The 19580-nt window shown below is 46.6% G+C and overlaps 1 long non-coding RNA gene across 1 annotated transcript in view; it reads right to left on the reverse strand.

Annotated features, from left to right (window-relative positions):
• Positions 1-19580, reverse strand: part of LOC145516437 (uncharacterized) — a 141465-nt gene that overhangs the window by 9052 nt on the left and 112833 nt on the right. The window contains exon 3 of the long non-coding RNA XR_014061392.1: positions 2023-2121. This is a non-coding gene — a long non-coding RNA (uncharacterized LOC145516437). The remainder of the gene's footprint in view (positions 1-2022; positions 2122-19580) is intronic.

Consider the following 19580-nt stretch of genomic DNA (forward strand, 5'->3'; position numbering starts at 1 on the left):
CACCTAAAGCTGGAGACTTGGCTCTTTCATGCCCCTGGGGCTGGGAGGAACAAAAACATAACAACAAATGTTTTATCAGTGGCCTACTAGGATTCAGTGTGGTCCACAGACCAGCAGCAACAGCATCACTTGGGAGCTTCTTGGAGATGTAGAATTTAAGGTCCAAGCCCAGATCTACTGAATCAGAATCTGCATCCCAGAGATTTGTGTGAGCACTGAAAGATGAGAATAACTGGCATAGAAGGGCTCTATAAGGACAAGATACAATATTAAAGTCAAGATCTCAGTGATAAAAAGAAGGAGCGTGCTATTTGGCTGGTCAGGAGCAGAGCAGTCAAGCACAGGAAATAAAGTTTATTGGCCCAAGACCTGAACTGGGGAGAAGAGGAAGAAGGCCAGTGTGGTTGGCGCAAGCACGAGGGAGGCAGATGGTGAGAGAAGTAAAAACCAGAAATAGGAGACTGATCTATTCTTCAAGAAGGAATCTGTCCTTCCTTGAAGACACTGCTGGGAGATGGGTTTTTTTTTTCTGAGAGTAAAACAAGGCACTGATAGATTTCAGGCAGGGAAGAATCATGATCTGATTCAGATTGGGGATATGCTTTTGAGATAAAAATCCTCAGGCTTAGTTGATGAATAGGATGTGGGGTGGGACTTCAGCAAGTCAAGTATGATAGGACAGAACTTGAGAAGAATTCCTTGATTTTTGGAAGATTATGAAACAGTGGGTAACAATTAGTCAACTCCATTTCACCTGCCTTCACTAATCAAGGTCATTTTAAGACCTACCTGCCCTTAAGCGCATGTGGCCTGAACAAGAAGAGGTTCGCCCAAGTTGTTTTTCAGGAATTGGGAGTCAGCTGTGTCTAGCTGAAGCTGAGCTGGTTAAGACTTGATAGGACCACGACCCTCCAACCAGGCATGCGTGAGTGTCTTTCTGTGACCTTTTGACATCAGAGGGCTGAAACTTCACCCTCCGATCGCGCTAAGCGCCTCCATTTTAGAAAGTGCTGACCCCGGGAGCTTAGTTACACCTGAGCAGAATGATGACTATTGCAGCTTTTCCCAATCCTTTCCCCACCCTCCCCACGCCTGAGCCCACTCTACTGCTTTACTCACGATTCTATAAATACCCTTAGTCCTTGCCTTTGCAGAGGTACGTATGAGTCTTGCTCTACTGTCTTCTCAGTTGCTGCCAAAGCTCAGTGTCTCAACATTTTAGTTTGCTGTCCACTGGGCAAAACAATCCTGGTTACAGCACCACTTATATAAGATGAGGATACTAGAGGAAGAGAGTGTTGAGTGGAGGCAAGGGAGAGGAATGGAAAGTTAAATTTCAGGTGCTATGAGACATCCACATCGGGGGACTTGGCAGCTGGATAGCAAATCTGAAGATAAAGCCAGAGCAGACCCAGAGAGATGAGCTTGGAATCTCTAGACTCTCAGCTGCCATGTTGTCCTCAGTTTTTAAGTTGCAGGCAAAGGGCCCTTCGGCAGACTGTCAAAAACCTAGTTCTAGTGATGTTAAGTCATTCTCAGTGTTATCCTCGATATTCTGCGGGAATACAGAAGCTCCCCCTTTCCACAGAGCCATGAAGCCAACAGTTGCAGTGCTTGAGACTTACTCAGAAGTAAACAGAGATAGACTCTGAGCAGGCAACATTTTGAAATCCTGTTTATCCTCAATTTATCCGTAACTCCCCTAAGTGTGATTATTCACATTCCCAGACCAAAGCAAATTAGAATTGTTTGTGACCTTGTTCATTGTTTGTCTCTCCTGCTGGCAGGGCTGCTCTATGGGGACTGAGTCTTGACCACTGTGGGCATATAGTAAACATTCAAAAATAGGCCTCCAATAAGCGTGTGGTGAGGGGGGGAAGGTTTCTAGAGACAAGTACAGCAAGACAGTGACAAGTAAAGGTCTGATATCTAGGGAATCATTAGAAAAACTGTTAGAGCTCAATAAATCTAAGACCCCAAGACATTTACCTAGAAATTTTCCCAGTGCAGCTTATAACTCACCAGACTCTGACGTCATTGCTTCTCTGTCAGGCAGTAAAATTATCCACACTGATGGTGATGATGCTGAGTCATCAAGAAGAGATTAAATATGTTCAGTCACTAGATTTAAAATGACAAAAAATATGAAATCTCTAAAGTCTCTTTTTCAAAATAACGGTTGAGATGCATATTTTGGACCCGAAGTCTTAGGATAACCCAACAACACGTATAAATGGAAAACGTTATCACCCTCTGATACTATCTGTATAAAAGAGACAAACTGCCCTGTTCTTCATAAACAGTTACCTTCTGCAAACCATAGTCAATTTATTTTTGTGATGAGTAGATGGTTCTAATTACCTACAACGTCACTGAAGATGAACAAAACTTTTTTGGAAAAATTGCAGACTCTCATTCTGTGCTAACGAGGGCCTTCTCCTTCTGAACATGGTTACCACAACAAACAGAAGAAGGCTGGAGAGATCTGCCAGAGAGCAAACAAAAGCAAAACACCTCCTGAGGATAGACAAGCAAAGGGATGGAAACCATGTGCATAATTCCCCCTTGGAAAGCCTGGCTGAGGCAGCCAGGAGCACAAGCTGTATTCATGTAAGTCCTGGGCTGGGAGCAAACCTGCATGTGCCTTGTACACCGTGGGTGCTCAAGGAGAGCCCCCGCAGGAGAGGAAGATAAAGACACATTTCTTCCCTACTGTGGAAGGGTGAGGATTAGAGCTAGGGTGCGGGCAGTTTCAGTCCTGTGAGCTTTTTCATCTGTAGGGGTCAGAATGGGTGTGTTAAGATGGCCGTCTCTGAAGAAACTACATAAAACTTTGTCATCATGGAAATATTGAGTTTGGGATGATGGTCTAATGCCAGGTTGTGTGTGCATGTGCTGTCACGTCAGTCATGTCTGACTCTTTGCAACCCCTGTAGGGACTGTAGCCTGCCAGGCTCCTCTGTCCATGGGATGTACTGGGCAAGAATATTAGAGCAGGTTGCCATTTCCCTATCCAGGCAATCTTCCTGACCCAGGGATCAAACACATGTATCCTGCATTGGCAGATGGATGGATTCTTTGCCACTGAGCCACCTAAGTGAGTGAGTGAGTGAAAGTCGCTCAGTCATGTCTGACTCTTTGTGACCCCATGGACTGTCCATGGAATTCTCCAGGCCAGAATACTGGAGTGGGTAGCCTTTCCCTTCTCCAGGGGATCGTCCCAAGCCAGGAGTTGAACCAGGGTCTCCTGCATTGCCTGTGGATTCTTTACCAACTGAGCTATCAGGGAAGCCCCTGAGCCACCTGGGAAGCCCCCTAATGCCAGGCTGAAAAGCCAAAGTGAAAGTCATTCAGTCATGTCCAACTCTTTGCGACCCCATTGACAATAGAGTCCATGGAATTCTCCAGGCCAGAATACTGTAGTGGGTAGCCGTTCCCTTCTCCAGGGGATCTTCCCAACCCAGAGCTCGAACCCAGGTCTCCCACATTGCAGGCAGATTTTTATTTTTAATTTATTTATTTTTTAATTGAAGGGTAATTGCTTTACAGAATTTTGTTGTTTTCTGTCAAAGCTCAACATGGATCAGCCATAGGTATACATATAGGTATACATACATCCCCTCCCTCTTGAACCTCCCTTCCCATCCCATTGGAGAAGGCAATGGCAACCCACTCCAGTACTCTTGCCTGGAAAATCCCAGGGACGGAGGAGCCTGGTAGGCTTCAGTCCATGGGGTCGCTAAGAGTTGGACACGACTTAACAACTTCACTTTCATGTTTCACTTTCGTGCATTGGAGAAGGAAATGGCAACCTACTCCAGTGTTCTTGCCTGGAGAATCCCAGGGACAGGGGAGCCTGGTGGGCTGCTGTCTCTGGGGTCGCACAGAGTCGGACATGACTGAAGTGACAGCAGCAGCAGCATCCCCATCCCACCCCTTTAGGTTGATACAGAGCCCCTGTTTGAGTTTCCTGAGACATATAGCAAATTCCCGTTATCTAGCTATTTACGTATGGTAATATAAGTTTCCATGTTAACTTCTCCATACATCTCACCCCCTCCTCCCCTCTCTCCATGTCCATAAGTCTATTCTCCATGTCTGTTTCTCCATTCAGTTGTGTCGCTCAGTCGTGTCTGACTCTTTGCGACCCCATGGACTGCAGCACACCGGGCTTCCCTGTCCATCACCAACTCCCAGAGCTCGCTCAAACTCATGTCCATTGAGTCGATTATGCAGGCAGATTCTTTACCAGCTAATGCCAGGTTAGCACAGATGAAAGAAAGCTCCTCTTGAAAGATGCTTACTGAGTTCTTCTCAGTAGAATTAGTCACAACACACACACACACATACACACACACACACACTTACTCCTGAGGGCTGAGACTGTGTTCTACTGCAGGAAATCTAGGCTTCATTTGGGGCTGTAGGTGAGATATGGGTTTGAGAAGCAGTTGTTTATTTCTGTCTCACCTTTTGACAGTATTTGTTAGAAATTTGGAAGTTCAAATATTTGAGGTCTAGGCCCATTGGACAACACAGGGATGTATGTTTCCCAACATCCCTGCCAGGCTGGCATTAGGTACAAGCGTGCAGTTCAGAATGACTACACCTCTAGCCACGGTGACTCACTGAAATAAAATATAGAATCTCCTGAAGAACTACATCTAGGGGGGAAAGATCTGTCAACTCCCAATAAAAGAGGCCCACTGGAGCATGAGCTATAATCATAATAAAAACTAATGATAATCCCCAGTAAAACTTTATAGAGAACTTCTGTGCTAGCGCAACGTTAAAGTACCTTACTGGACCATCTCGGCTAAACTCCATGGCCCCTCGCAGAAGGTACTGTTAGCTCTGCACTGGCAGCTGGGGAGATGGGGAAGCCAGGGAGAAGGCTCCGGTCGTAGTTCAGGTGAGAGAGAAGGGTAGCAGAGTGGGCGGAGAGGCTGGGAGAGGAGGAGACTTTCCTGAGATCTCAGGACAGCAGCTGGTTGGGGCAGCAAGCACTCCCATGGCCTCCCTGTGGGGGGCCCAAGCTGGGCTCCTGGTGGGCTCCATGACTGTAGACTGAATGCGTCAAGCCCCCAAGCTGATCCCTAAGCTCACTGGAGCTAAATAAAGTGAAATATGGAAGACAAGCAATTAATAGGGCAAAGAGAGCCTTTTCAATTCTTCTCATAACAGCTGGGCCAAAATGTCAAGTTTTATACATATCAGAATATGGTGCTTTGAGTATTAAAATACCTCCAGATACACAGACATGTCTTTATGGTTACTTGGGGAAAAGAAGTTTGATAAGAGAGAGCTACCACGCCCAGGAGTTAAAAAAAAAAAAAAAAAAGTCTGAAACTCTAAACTTTCGTGAAGCTGGCTAAGAGCCAAATGTCAGCATTTTTCACCTCTTTTCCCATATGGCAGGAGGCATTTCACACTGCTTTCCATAATTTCAATAAATCTGGTAAGTGATATGAGTACTCTGTGTGCCAAGAGACATTTAATATGTGTATCAAAATAGATGTCTAGGTTGGCTTGTGACAAGAACCAGATTTCAGCAGCTGAAGTGAACAAATGTGGCCTGGCTCTGACTCAGCGAATGGGTACACAAGAGTCAGGATCACTTTCTGCTTATTTTCTTTTCCCTTCAGTTTCTAGTTATGTTTCTTTCAGGTTTGCTTATTCTCTAAAAACCTCTGCCCATCGTGATAATTTCTTCTTATTAGCATTCCCTTTATTACTTAGAGCCTTACTGGGCACTGTTGATAAGAGCAGGAAGACCCAGGAATTCATTCCTCCATCCAGTCAATATTTAGTGAGCTCCAGCCCTGTGCCAGAAATTGTTTTAGGTACTGGGGACGATGTAGTGAGCAAAAGAAAGCTCCCTGCTCACTCAGAAACGCTGACAACGAACAAGTGAACAAGCTCATGCAATATGTCAAGTGATGATAAAGAAAGAAAACAGGGCAGGATGGATAGGGAGTGACTGGATGTGTCAAAGTCCTCCGTGACAAAAACACCATTTTAGCGGAGACTATTTTTTAAAAAAGGGGGTGGGGGAGCCCTGCTAGTGAGAGAGCATAGCAAGTGCAAAGGCCCTGGGGTACAGACTTGGCAGGAAGCCTATGAGGCCAGACCAGTAAGAGAGAAGGTCAGAGGTTGCACGGCTTCACGGGCCCAACTAAGGACTTTCGCTTTTACTGAGTGAGATGGAAAGCTATCGGTGGATTTTGAACAGAAAAGGGATGTGGGCTGACTTACATTTTCAAAGTTTACTCTGGTTCCTGTTGGAGAATCTATTGATTGTGGGATGGGAGGAAGCAAGTAGGGAAGAGGGAGGCTTGTGGCAGAAGTCAGCCTAATGATGACAATGACTGGGGCTTTCTTGAAGGCAAGGACTACAGAGATTGCTGATAAGATGTTGAGTGTGAGGTAAGTTAAGATAATTTTTTAAGACTTTTTTTTTTTTAATTTTGGTTACAGCTACAAACTTGGCAATCGAAATGTATTGCCTACAACAAAAAAGATGGTTATACCTCAGCTGACAGCCCATTTTGCATGGTATTTTGTGCACATTTCAATCCATCAGCAGGGTGACTGGAGCCCAGAGTATGAGGCAACGGGGCGGGGCTGGCGCTGAGCTCTCATCACAGGTTGTTCTGGAGGGTCCCCAGGAGACCTGTCCCTTTGAAATTTCCATAAAGTAATCATTAAAGATGAAAATGGGTGGCTCTTCTCTGGAGCTCTTTTAAAGGGGTGACTCTAATTTGAACCATCCTGTTGTAACATGATCCCTATAGAAAAGTCAGGAAAGAGCAAGCCAATTTTCACATGAATTTACAAAATTGTCCATTTAGGTGCCAACCAGGCAAGCTAAGCTCTGAGGATAAGCTGCCTTTGTTTCTCCAGGGAATGACACTAGTTTCCCACGTGTTAAACAATACAGAGGCAGAAGGAAGAAGAGGTGAAGACCTTTGCCTGTGCTTGTCTACACCTTAAGCCCACTTAGAGGCTTGTTGTCCATTTTAACCCGAGCAAGTAGCCTGGAGCTCCTTCGAGGTGGGTCCTATATGCTAATCATTTAGAGGCAAGCAAGGTCGGCTGTTCCAGCTGACTTTGATTTTCCCTCTGGGTGATTGAACACACTCCTCCTCTCTGGGCAATTACCATATGCTCAGGAGGAGATCTAAGCCAGGGGAACACAGAGAGAAGCCAGCAGCTTCTGGGGACCACATCACCTTCCTACCTCTGCTGACCTCTGCTACTGAGAGCCAGAGCACAAGCTGCAGCAGGTCCATTGCCTGGTGGTTTTTAGCCCTTCTGATCTTCCAAGGAGGACTGTGAATAGAACCGGAGGTCCCAGTCACTGGAGTTTTCTTCTCTCCCCCAGTGAAGAGGGCAGAACAACACAGGGGAGGGTATAGAGATGAGTTCTTCTGAGGGAGCTTATTGTTTTGGACTCAGACTTCTCCCTTGATCCGCTTCATGCTTGTTTCAGGAAATGCATGCATAGAGTAAAAGGGACAGGAGCTTCAGAATGCCATGGGGCAACCCAGGGAGCTAGACCAGGATGTGGGAGTGGGGGCTCACTGGGATACACCACATGCTGCTGGCCTCGACTCAAGGTTGGTTCCACTACATGTGTTCTTCTAGAACCAGGAACAGTGGCTTGAGGAAGAGATGACAGTGGTTGGGTAGTTGGGGCGGGGGGCCTGGGAGGAGGTGGTTGGGGGGAGCTCACAATGAACTCGGTGTCTCTGCCCCTGTGGACCTTAGTGAGACTACATGGATCTCAGAGGCCTTTGCCCTTACCTGGGCAGACATGAAAAAGATGCAAGGGATTTCCATAACCTTTTGCTAAGCATCCCAGGGTGAAGCTCTAAGGACACCTCATCACCAGGTCACATACTAATACTGCAACCCGTCTGCCTTCCTGATAACTTGCAGGTCTTCTCATTTTCTGAGGTCCTTAATGTTCAAATGCAGTGGCTTCATCTTTTTCCTTCTAACATACTATGGCAGTCCAGATCCACCCATTACCCTTTTCCTTCTTTTCTCCAGCATCCTTACTAGAAGGGGGGTGGTGTTCTATTTGGTCCTGAGACGGTTCACACTGACCTGGTTCTCTGCTGTCTCCTGGCTCCGAGGCATCATTCTTGGCTCCTATAGCTCCTGCCCTCACTTGGTACCACTTCTGCCAACTCTAGCCCCAGCTGCTCTTCCTTCATCCCTCAAGACACCACTTGCTAAGGTATCCTGAAAGGCAGACACTGCTACAAAGTTCTAACGGTGAAGAAGGGAATACATTACAGGAAAAAAAAAGTCCGAAACACAAGAGGCCTCAAGTGAACCACCCTGTTTTTCAGCTCAGCCTCCCTGTCCTGAAGCTTCTCTCTCCTGAGAACCTTCTCCATTCCACTTTGTCACTTGTCCTGGACTGCCTGGAAAAGCCAAAGTTCTGTTAGTGTAGTGAGAAAAACAATTAAGTTCTCTGGTTCAACTTGGCCTAGGCTCTAGCCTAGGGAGGCCAGGAGTGCTCATTGCCCGTGACCGTGGAACCTCATTAAGGTCATGGTGGACGTGGAATAAAGTGCCTGTCTTGCCAGACTCACAGCATGTGCTCTGAACCACTACCCTATACTGCTTACTTCCCCTCCCTTTCCAGGCTCAGCAGGGAAATGCAGAGACAACAAAGGATAGCTGAGAAGGAAATTCTCTCCCTCCAGCTCTCTCTGTAAGGCAGAAGTTGCCGAGCAGAAGCAAACATTTCATCCAAGGGAACAGACCCCATGCCTGCACACCCTCATTAGCTCTCTGTCTGGACCTTTATTTGCCACAACTCCAGCCGTGGTCAAACTGACAGATCAGACCAAGTCTGGCTCTAGTGTCTCTTGTAGGAACTGCTTGGAGCCCAGACAGCTCCAGTGGAGTTGCTCAAGTCCTAGCACTGGTCATACCCCCTCCATGGTAACCGGGGGCTACCAGCATTGTCCTGCTGAATTGTTCCCTGGACTTTCTCTGCTCAGTTCCTGTGCTCCAGCTCTGAGTTTAAAAATGTTTACCATACACAGACCAAGCAAGTGTTTACAGTGAACCTTTACACAGAACCCAGGAAAGCTCCCTTTTAATCTAGAAAAGTATCCTGGCAAAAGGGGAAAAAAAGCCCACGGTGTTCAACGTGTGTCCAGCGGGCTGCCTGCTGCGTGCACCCCGACTGGCTCTTTGTAAAGGCAGTGGAGGCCCAGCTGCAGCAAAGTGTCCATGTCTGTGGTCTTTGTGGAGTTTTCACAGTGAGGACCTTTATTCAGAGAGAGTACTGTAATCTTTCACTATTCTCATAAATCAGAAAACTGCAGACGTCAAAGAGGATTAGGTCACTTCGGGGGCTCCTGACTGAAGTTTAAGAAAGAGAGAGAGAGAAAAGAAAAGCATGTTATATACAGTGATAGAAGCAGGGAGGTGGGGGAAATGTTATGAATTGTGTTCTGAAAAATTCAGCTCAACAGTTCTAATAGGGCCAATATTTAGGCTACAATATTTGGCTGGATCTGTTATGCAATTCATCTTCAGCAGGCAGACAACACATAATCTGACCCAGAGCCATTTTTTTTTTTAATGGAGTTAAATTAGTCACTATTTATAAGCTGAAGAGATTTCAAAAAGGCTATTTAAGGGGGGAGCATTATTTTTTTCTACTGGTATGTTTGCCTTTCCATCATGCTGGATTGCTTTTGTTTGACTGTGGTTTCTGAGTCAAATAGTGGGCAGTATTGGGCAGGATAATTCCAGCTGTCTGAGTACTTGGATCATTCATCCTTAAAATGGGGGTGACAGATTGGGAAACTCTAGGCTGAGCAAGCATTTGTGGGTTGGCATGACAATGGAAGAGGACTTCATTCCCCGGTATGGCTTGAATCCCTTTCCCATATTTCTTTCCCCAGTAGATCTAGATCTAAAGGAAGAGATGCCCCCCCCCCAAGTTACCTGATCTAACACCTGCTCTGACAAAGATGCTAAAGCTACCTAGAGACCCACTCCTTAGCCTCCCACCCCAGCTTTTCCAAAATCACCCATCCTTTCTTATTCCTTTCTATCCAAGTTCATCTTCAGCAAACAAATATTGGTGACCCTAGGCAAGATGTCACCAGTGGGTAAAGAACCCGCCTGCCAATGAAGATGTGAGTTTGATCCCTGGGCCAGGAAGATACCTTGGAGGAGAGCATGGCAACCCACTCCAGTACTCTTGCTTGGAGAATCCCACGGACAGTGGATCCTGGTGGGCTACAGTCCATGGGGTCACAAAGAGTCAGACGTGACTGAAGCCACTTAGTACTCACGCAGGCAGGGAAGAACATCATGGAGTCATAGTGTTCTGCTGAACGATTGGAGCAATCATTTGTTAAGAAACTACCTTTTACAAAACAGACAGCAAGAGAAGTAGAGAATTCACAGCCCTAAAAGGAATATCTGATTTAGGGATAGAACTCAGCTCCCCTTACGTCTACCAAGGAAGAGACAGCCGGAAGGAAGACCCTGGTCTGTGAGGGTGGAAGCCAGATGTGGCAGGCTGAACCCACCACCCTGTGGTGCCAACAAGATCACTCACCTACCCCTCATTAGTCAAAGACCAGATCACAGAGCTTCTCTCTCAGGCCAAAGCTGCTCCAGGAACAAGCGTTTCTGAACCGTTTCTCCCCACTCACCTCTCCTCCTGGCTCCTGACTGAATAGCTTTGTGCCCTCCTTATGCTCCGTGACCATAAATCACTCTACCAAAACGCCTGACGTGTCCCCAGATTTTATCCCATCATCCAATGGGATTCATCCAAACACATGTAAATTACAGGACTTGGGAAAGAAGTAATCGGCAACTTTCTTGACCACAGGAAAAATAACAATGCCTCCCTGCCCCCTCCTCCCGGGTGCTTTCTCTCATCACCGTTACTGTGCTCTCTCTGCATCGGCTCTGGTCCAGGACGCTTCCTCCTGCTCTCTTCTCAGGACCCCCTCATCTTCCTGTCTCCATCACACAAGGACCCAGAAAGCTGCCCCGTTTGTTCCCTCAGAGTTAGGTGACAAATTTACAAAGTGCAAAATAAAGAGCCACGTCATGTAGGTAGATAAGGTGTCTTATCTCCCATTCTACATTCCAGAGTTCTGATCACTAACAATAAAAGCTGTGAGCACTGATTCAAACCAACTTTGTCATGCATTGTCTCGAATCTGCCACAAATTACCTGTGCGACCTTCAGCAAATTACAGCCTTCAATTATCACTTTCTCACCTGTTTCTCATCTATTAATACAAAAATGGGGATGATAATAGGAACCTATATGGTGACATGTTGGGCACTTCCTGAGTGTCTGGACAAAGGGAAACCCCAGATGAACAAGGTGAGATGCCCGCCTTTAGGAAGCTGGTCAAGAGGACTCTGTACAGAGGATGGCCCCCCACATCAGAAAGGTTGCCCACTCTTGCACTAAACTAAAAGTCAGTAGCTAAGAACTTGAGAATATTATTATATCTTTTTGGTTGGAAAGCTACTTGCAGAGTAAAAAATCCATCTTATATTTTAACAATAGAGAAAATTGAGAGTTATTTGAAAAAACTTGCACTCTTTTCCAATTATAACTGTAAAATAGGGCAAATGTAGCAAGCTTTGAAACTCTGCAATATTGGAATTTGGAGGTGAAACATTTCTTGTGTTAGACCACTGTATTTAAAGTAAGAACACTGATCAGTAGATAAGATGAAGCAATTCCTAAAACAGCATTTTCTGAGTCAGACAAAAGACAAAAGAGCTAATAACATTCTTGAAGCTCTGAATGTAGATTCAGAGTTTCTATGTCACAAGTGTTTTCCTTGTACTTGCCAAGTAGATACTTGCCAGGACTGAACCAACTCCAGGAGGAAATAAAGGAAAAGGCTACCCATGGCTTTACTATAACAGAGCAAGAATCTGGATGGGAGGAGAAGACAGACACAGGAAAAGATGCAGTGCAATTTGGTGGCACCAGAAGACCTAGGAGGGCCCTGGATATCAGGAAGGGGTTTCAGCAATGGCTTAAAAGAAGAGCTGGGCCTGTAGGATGGTGGATTATGGATGTTTGCGCCACAGGAAGCAGAATTAGGAAGAGGAAGTAGGTTTCCCTCATAGCTCAGTTGGTAAAGAATCTGCCTGCAATGCAGGAGACCCCAGTTCGACCCTGGGTTGGGAAGATTGCCTGGAGAAGGGATAGGCTACCCATTCCAGTATTCTTGGGCTTCCCTTGTGGCTCAGCTAGTAAAGAATCCACCAGCAATGCAGGAGACCTGGGTTCAATCAATCCCTGGGTTCGGAAGATCCCCCGGCAAAGGGAATGGCTACCCACTCCAGTATTCTGGCCTGGAACATGCCATGGACTGTATGGTCCATGGGGTTGCAAAGAGTCAAACACGACTGAGTGACTTTGACTTTGAAGCAGATGGTACCTGACCCTAGGAGGCCTGTACAATCTAATATATGGCTGCCTCTGACCTCTTCCCATTACTCTCCCCGTTGCTCACCACAGTCCAGCCCCTCCAGCCTATACACTGTTTCTCTGCCTGCCCGGAGGTTTGTCTCGGGCCTCTGCACTTGCTGCCGTCTCTTCCCACATTATTCACCCCCAGTATCTACATGGATACACCCACCCTTCCTTCAGGTCCATGTCTGAATTCATCCCCAGAGACACCTCCCCTGTCCTTTCTCACCTGCCCTCAGTGCTCCCTCTCCCCCTTCCCTGCTTTAGTTTTCCCTGTAGCATTTGTCACCGTTTGACATAGTCTATGGTTTATTTACTTTTTGTCATTGCCCGTGTCTCCCTCATGAATGTGAGAGCAGAGAATGGTGTCCTCTGCTCACGGCTCCTAGAACACTGCGGGGCACATGGTGGTCTCTCCCTGAGTATCTGGGGACTGGATGAATGCGGCTGTATGGAACTGGAACTAACCATCAGCCTTCTCCGCAAATATTTTCCACTCAGCATCCCAGTGGATTTTTTCTATGGCAACAGAGCTCTGAATATTGTAAATGTCAACTGGAAAATGTCATGTGCTTTACCAGCATTTGCTCTATTTCCAAGCCTGCTAAACAACATCTACTCCATCAATCAAGAAGTATCATTATTTGTAACATTTCTGCAGAATAATCACTAAGAACATCACCAGCTACATAAAAGCCCCTTATTCTCTAACATTTCTGTGAAGAATGTGTTTTGTCATTGTACAAGTGGCCTGCATTCCTAGGCAATTTGGTAAATAAGCAACTTCTTTGGAGGCAATGTAGAGTCGGCTACCCCTTTGAAGAAAATCCAACAACTTGTGATATCATGGTCAAGTAGTCCAGCTTTCACCAAGTTCCTTGCAGACTGTGTCATCCGTTCTGTGGTGAATGCCTTTCATCAAGGAACCAAAATTTCTTTGGGGCTTTCCCAGCAGGCACACATAGGGCTGTATGGGGTTCTTCTAGCAGGGCAAGCATCTGCTCCCTAGAGGGTCAAAGAGTTGGGGCTGCAGACACAGAGGAGGTGTCAGAAAAACTGGGGGGTTGTCTGCTTACCCTGGTGGCATGTGTCACCAGAGCCAGACTGTGTTGGGGGGAGAACACTGGTTAGCATCTTTACTTGGAAACATGAGGATTCCCTGGGTCCTTGGCTTAAACATATCCAAGAAATTAAAGGGAAAGAAACAATGTGTTCTATTAAAGAGTGTAGGGTGTGTTTTATAGTTCTGGAAAGTACCATGAAGTTTCCTCTTCTCCTCCCCAGGTGTTGCTTCTATCCCCTCCTAGTCCATCCAAAATCAGGAGAGACTCATTGAGGTAGAAGAGCTGCAATCTCCCCCCGTGTGTGGGTGCGTGGGTGCACGCTCAGTGGTGTCCAACTCTTTGTGACCCCGTGGAATGTAGCCCGCTAGGCTCCTCTGCCCGTGGGATTTCCCAGGCAATAATACTGAAGTGGGTTGCCATTTTCTTCTCCAAGGGATCTTCCCGACCCAGGGATCGAACCTGAATTTCCTGCATTACCACTGGGCCATGGGGGAAGGCTCAATCTACCCCCATGGGGTGAGGCAATTCTAGTACAGAGGACTATTTCCCCAGGAAGTAATTCTTTCCTAGCTGTATGAGAAATCTCCATGCCAGGGAGGAGAGTCAAGGCAGAGTAAACCTTTCTCAGGGATTTGTGTAAACCAGCTAGTGACCCAAGCTTTCTTGACAAAAACTCCCATCCCCACAAGGTAAAATGGCTCAGCTGGGCTCACAGAATTCTGCAATCTCATCTGCTCAGCAACTACGAAGTCAAGGAAGCTAAAGGGGCTTTTCCAGCCGAGGGGAGCTGTTGGCCTCTTGTTGCTCTTTCTGGGCCCTGCCAAGAATGACATCATCTCTCTGGATTATTAGCAGGCCCTATCGGCAAACACTATCCCATCACTCACATCAAAGCTGCCCCACATATGTTCACGCTGGTCAGGGAGCCAGTTTCTGTCAGCTTCGTGCCCTGCTTTTAAAATTTCTGAGATGGTCTCATGAATAGAAAAAATCACTGCTAGTATAACTTTTTAAACAGAGGGGAAAAAATTAGCAGGACACCATGATAACAATATACTAATATGAAGATTCAGATATACCTCTGGTCAAGTTATCTCTTCTGAAATTTAAAGCAAAACAATAGTATTTATGATAAATATCTGGATTATTGCAACCAACAGTAAGGTGAGATCTACCACAAAGCTCGTAAAAAAATGGGTATTACCTCTTCTCTCTTGGTCAAATATCCCCCCACCCCAGAGAGCAAGGGGGTCACTGTGTGGTTTTTCTGGGGTAGGAAATAGCAGAAATGATGCACTATTGGAAGACATGCTGTATCCTATGAACACCGTGCAGATTTATCTGGGCTGCTCAGTATTCATGCCAAGATGCATACTTCAGGGCCTATTAGCCCAGAGAAGGACCTAGAGCTCACTCATTCCAACCCCCTCACCTGGAATTCAGTTCAGTTTAACTGTAAACGGGGCACTCTAAGGCCTCGAGAAATTCGATGCCCACTAGACAGCTAACTAGCTAACCCAAGGCCCTGACCTAGCATGAGGGAATTAGCCAGGTGAGTGGTTTGATAGGTATAGGAAAGGAGGAAAGGGATGTGATTCTTTGTTTAATAATATAACTACCCAGGCTAAAAGGTTACCAGGGACCAGTGTTCCTGCCTCTAAGACATAACTGCTCTGCTTCGGAATCCATGAGAACCTCTATCATTTCAAAGGGCAGCACAACCAGACACTTTGGGTTAATGCTCTGTTTTCACGAAGGGGCAGGTGTGCAGATAACACTCACAACCAGGACCTCACCATAAACAATCTGGTCCGCTTTCTCTTCCCACTTCCCACTTTGGAGAATCTGCCTGCCTCCAGCAGCCAAGTTCATGGTAGAGAACATCAGGGGACAGAAGGGCCTTCTGAAGTCAGTCTGTCTGTCCTCCTGTTGCTGAGCCTCTACTCTGTGCTGGGCTCTGTGCTCAGCTGCGTTTGAGGAAGGACAAAATGGAATCGCATTAAAACTGGCAAAAATGATAACAACTTCCTGAATCTTAAACAAAACTGCATCTGACAGCACCACTAACTCTACCCAGTGAAAAACACGGTGTGTGTGGTTTCTTTTTCAATGTTACAGTTTTAAAAATACAGACAAGCTCACTGAATTTGAATCAGAATTGGACCTCTACACTTTCTGAAGCCTTTGAATTAGAATACTGTGCTCATTCAGGACCTCCAGGACATGACTACACATGCCAGGATTTATGAGGAGAAATGCAAGAAAATGAGGAGGGTGCTGGTGACTGCTGGGAACACCGCAGTCAGACTGGGATGCAGGCCTGACCCTGAGGCAGGGGAGGGGGCTTGTGGGGAGGTGGGTGCAAGCATTCCAGCTGTCCTATGGTGCCAGGAAGCTCTGGCAGGGCTGCCAGGGAGTCCACAGCCCAGCACTCACTGCCACAGGAGTCCCAGGACACCAGAGGACAGGCACCGAGGGGGCGCCTGCAAGATGTGTGACCTCAGTGCCCACATGGGGCAGGATCTCAGAGGACAGCAGCCGGGCCCCTGATTATGTTCCCTCCAGCAGGAAGTCAGTGAGGCATGTACTCCTGGCATAGAAGGGCATCTGCCAGGACTTCCCTGGTGGTGCAGTGGATAAGGATCTGCCTGCCAGGGCAGGGGGAACAGGCTCAGTCCCCAGTCGAGGAAGATCCCACATGCGGAGAGCAGCTAGGCCCAAATGCCACAACTGCCAAGCCTGAGCTCTACAGCTGGCGAGCCCGCGTGCTGCAACTTCTGAAGCCCGTGCGTCCTAGAGTCTGTGCTCTGCGACAAGAGGAGCCACTGCAACAAGAAGCTGTTGCACTGCAAGGAAGAGTAGCCTCTGCTCATCACAACTAGAGAAAGCCCAAGCACAGCATGGAAGACCCAGCACAGCCATACATAAATGCATAAAATCAATAAGAGCAGTTACCAGAACCCAGTCGGGAGCCAGGCTACCTGGTTTTCACTCTGGCTCTGTTCTTACCGGCAGTGTGACCTTGGGCTTGCTACTTAACTTTGTCAAGACTCTATTTCTTCAGTTCTAAATCTGGATTCTAAATGGTTCTGAGCTGAATTCTCACAGCCCTGTAAAGTACTGACAACTGTCGATGTAAAGCACTGAGAGCAATACCACATTCAGAGCAGAAATGCTCGATGAATGTTAGCTTTTCTGATTAGACTCCAGCTGAGTTGTAGTCTGTGATGGATTGAATTGTGTCCCCCACCCACCAGCATCAAAAGGATGGGTTGTAGCCTTAGTCTCAGCATGTCAGGATGTGACCCTATTTGCAAATAGTCCTTACAGAGGTCATCGAATTAAAACAAGGTTATGAGGGTGGGCCCTCGTTTGGACCCAGTCAATATGACTGGTGTCCTTATAAAAAGGGGAAATCTGGACACAGGGACAGATATTTATAGAGGAAAGGCGATGTGAAGAGACACAGGGAAGAGATGGCTGTCTACAGGCCACAGAAAATGACCTGGAGCACACCCCCTCACAGCCGTCAGGAGGAAAGAAGCCTGTCGGTACCAAGATCCTGAATTTCTGGCCTCCAGAACTACAAGACAGTGTTTCTGTTGTTTAAGCTATGCAATCTGTGGTACTTAATTATGGATTGTTGTTTAGTAGCTCAGTTGTGTCTGACTCTTTGCGACCCCATGGACTGCAGCACGCCAGGCTTCCCTGTCCATCACCATTTCCCAGAGCTTGCTCAAAGTCATGTCCACTGAGTCAATGATGCCATCCAACCATCTTATCCTCTGTTGTCTCCTTCTCCTGCCTTCAATCTTTCCCAGCATCAGGGTCTTTTCTAGTGAGTCAGTTGTTTGCATCAGGTGGCCAAAGTACTGGAGTTTCAGCTTCAGCATCAGTCCTTTCAATGATTATTCAGGACTGTTTTCCTTTAGGATTGACTGGTTCAATCTCAAGAGTCTTCTCCAACACCACAGTTCAAAAGCATCAATTCTTCGGTGCTCAGCCTTCTTCATGGCCCAACTCTCACATCCATACATGACTACTGGAAAAACCATAGCTCTGACTATTGTGCAAGAAAAAGTAATGTCTCTGCTTTTTAATATGCTCTCTAGGTTTGTCATAGCTTTTCTTCCAAGGAGAATGTGTTTTTTAATTACGACAGCCCTAGTAAAATAACCCATCGTCCATTCTTAAATTCTGAAACTGATCCTTTCTGATAATTTTGAGTGACAACACCTGCCAGAAGTGGGTGCATCAAGCCCTGGTTTGAAGGGGTTGCTGCTCTTCCAGCATCTTGAGCTGAGGGGCAGTCCTGCTGTCAGAGCCCATCAGGAAGCAGTCCCTTCTCTGCGGTGCACATGCCCCTGCACGTGGGTTCCCACCCTGAGGGACAGAGCAGGCGCCTTGCTGTTATTTTGACCGTGCACAATTTAACCCACACTGGCAGACTTGGAAATTGACATTTGCCCATAATTGCTGTGACTTGGCACCAGCGTTGCTAGCGAATGACAGTGCTGTGCTTTATCAGAATCGGATGCTCCACAGAATGAGATTACAGAACTCAATATGCTGTTTGCTGTGATTTCATGAAACTCAGCCCAGGCACATGTGGCCAAATCAATTGGATTCATTCAAGAGATTTGGGGGCCCTTTTAAAACCCAGCCAGAATCTAATTTCTCCATCTGAAATTCAATAAGATCTTAATTCTTGTGAACAGTTCTCTCAGCAAAGAGACTTGGGGTTGGGGAGGAAAAAGAGTAAAAGAAAAAATGTAACATTTCTCTGATGTTCTCTGTGGTTGTCTGAGAGTCGGAGCAAGTTTAATGAGCTTTGATCTGAGTTTCAACCAATTGGATTCCTTCCATTATCTAAATGGAATCGGGTTCTCACTGTGCCTCTGATACTGTTTAAAATAAGGATGTGCTACTCCCCTCTGGTAGCTAGGTTGGAGACACTCCCGGAGACGTCACAGCAGAGGTTAAGGCGAGAACCACCTCCGGGGACTGTGGCCCACCCCTCTGTGTGTCTGGACTGGATATCTCCTGGGAGAATCTATTCAACTGAAGCAACTTCTGAGCAAAGGAATAGGTGGTCCTGATACCACTTTACCTGCCCAATCTCTTGAATTGAGGAAGGTCTGTCACCCTGGATGTGTCATGGGGTAAGAAGCTAGTCCAAGTGGGGTGGCTTTTTGTTTTTATAAATAACTTGTTTATTTTTATTTTTGGTTGCACTGGGTCTTCATTGCTGCGTGTGGGCTTTTCTCTAGTCTGTGGTGAGAGAGGGCCACTCTCTGTTGAGGTACACAAGCTTCTCCTTGCAGTGGCTTCCTTGGTTGTGGAGCACAGGCTCTAGGTACATGGGCTCAGTAGTTGTGGCTTGCAGGCTCTAGAGCAGAGGCTTAGTAGTTATGGCGCATGGACTTAGTTGCGCTGAGGCAAGTGGAATCTTCCTGGTTGTTGTTGTTTAGTCATTAAGTCAAGTCTGACTCATTGTGACTTCATAGATTGTAGCCCACCAGGCTCCTCTGTCCATGGGATCTCCCAGGCAAGAATACTGGAGTGGGATGCTATTTCCTCCTCCAGGGGATCTTCCTAACCCAGGGATCAAACCTGCATCTTCTGCACTGGCAGGTAGATTCTTACCCACTGTACCACCAGGGAAGTCTGGCTTTTTTCTTTTTAAGATTGATTTTCAATGGGTTTGCAAGAAGAACTGAATGCATGAGATTGGAAGGTATTCTGCAAACGGTGGATATTTCCAGGATAAAAGAAAATGTCTACAGGAGCAGATGCTCTTGGTTAAGTAGGTCTGGCCATGGCAGCGTGAAGCTTGGGGAGCATAACTCTGCCTCCATTCCCACCTTTCTCTGTCTTATGGCTGGACTCCACATTGGTAAATTTATTACTTATTTTATCATCTGAAGCTGGAGTGTGGATGAGTAAGATCAACCCGTGTGTCCTAACAGATTTAGAATGGGGGGTGTGGATGAGGAGGGAGTAAATCACTGGTTCTCAAC

Source organism: Giraffa tippelskirchi, chromosome 8, assembly GCF_054371585.1.
Source record: "Giraffa tippelskirchi isolate mGirTip1 chromosome 8, T2T-mGirTip1v1.2.pri, whole genome shotgun sequence".
In the NCBI taxonomy this organism is placed as follows: domain Eukaryota; kingdom Metazoa; phylum Chordata; class Mammalia; order Artiodactyla; family Giraffidae; genus Giraffa; species Giraffa tippelskirchi.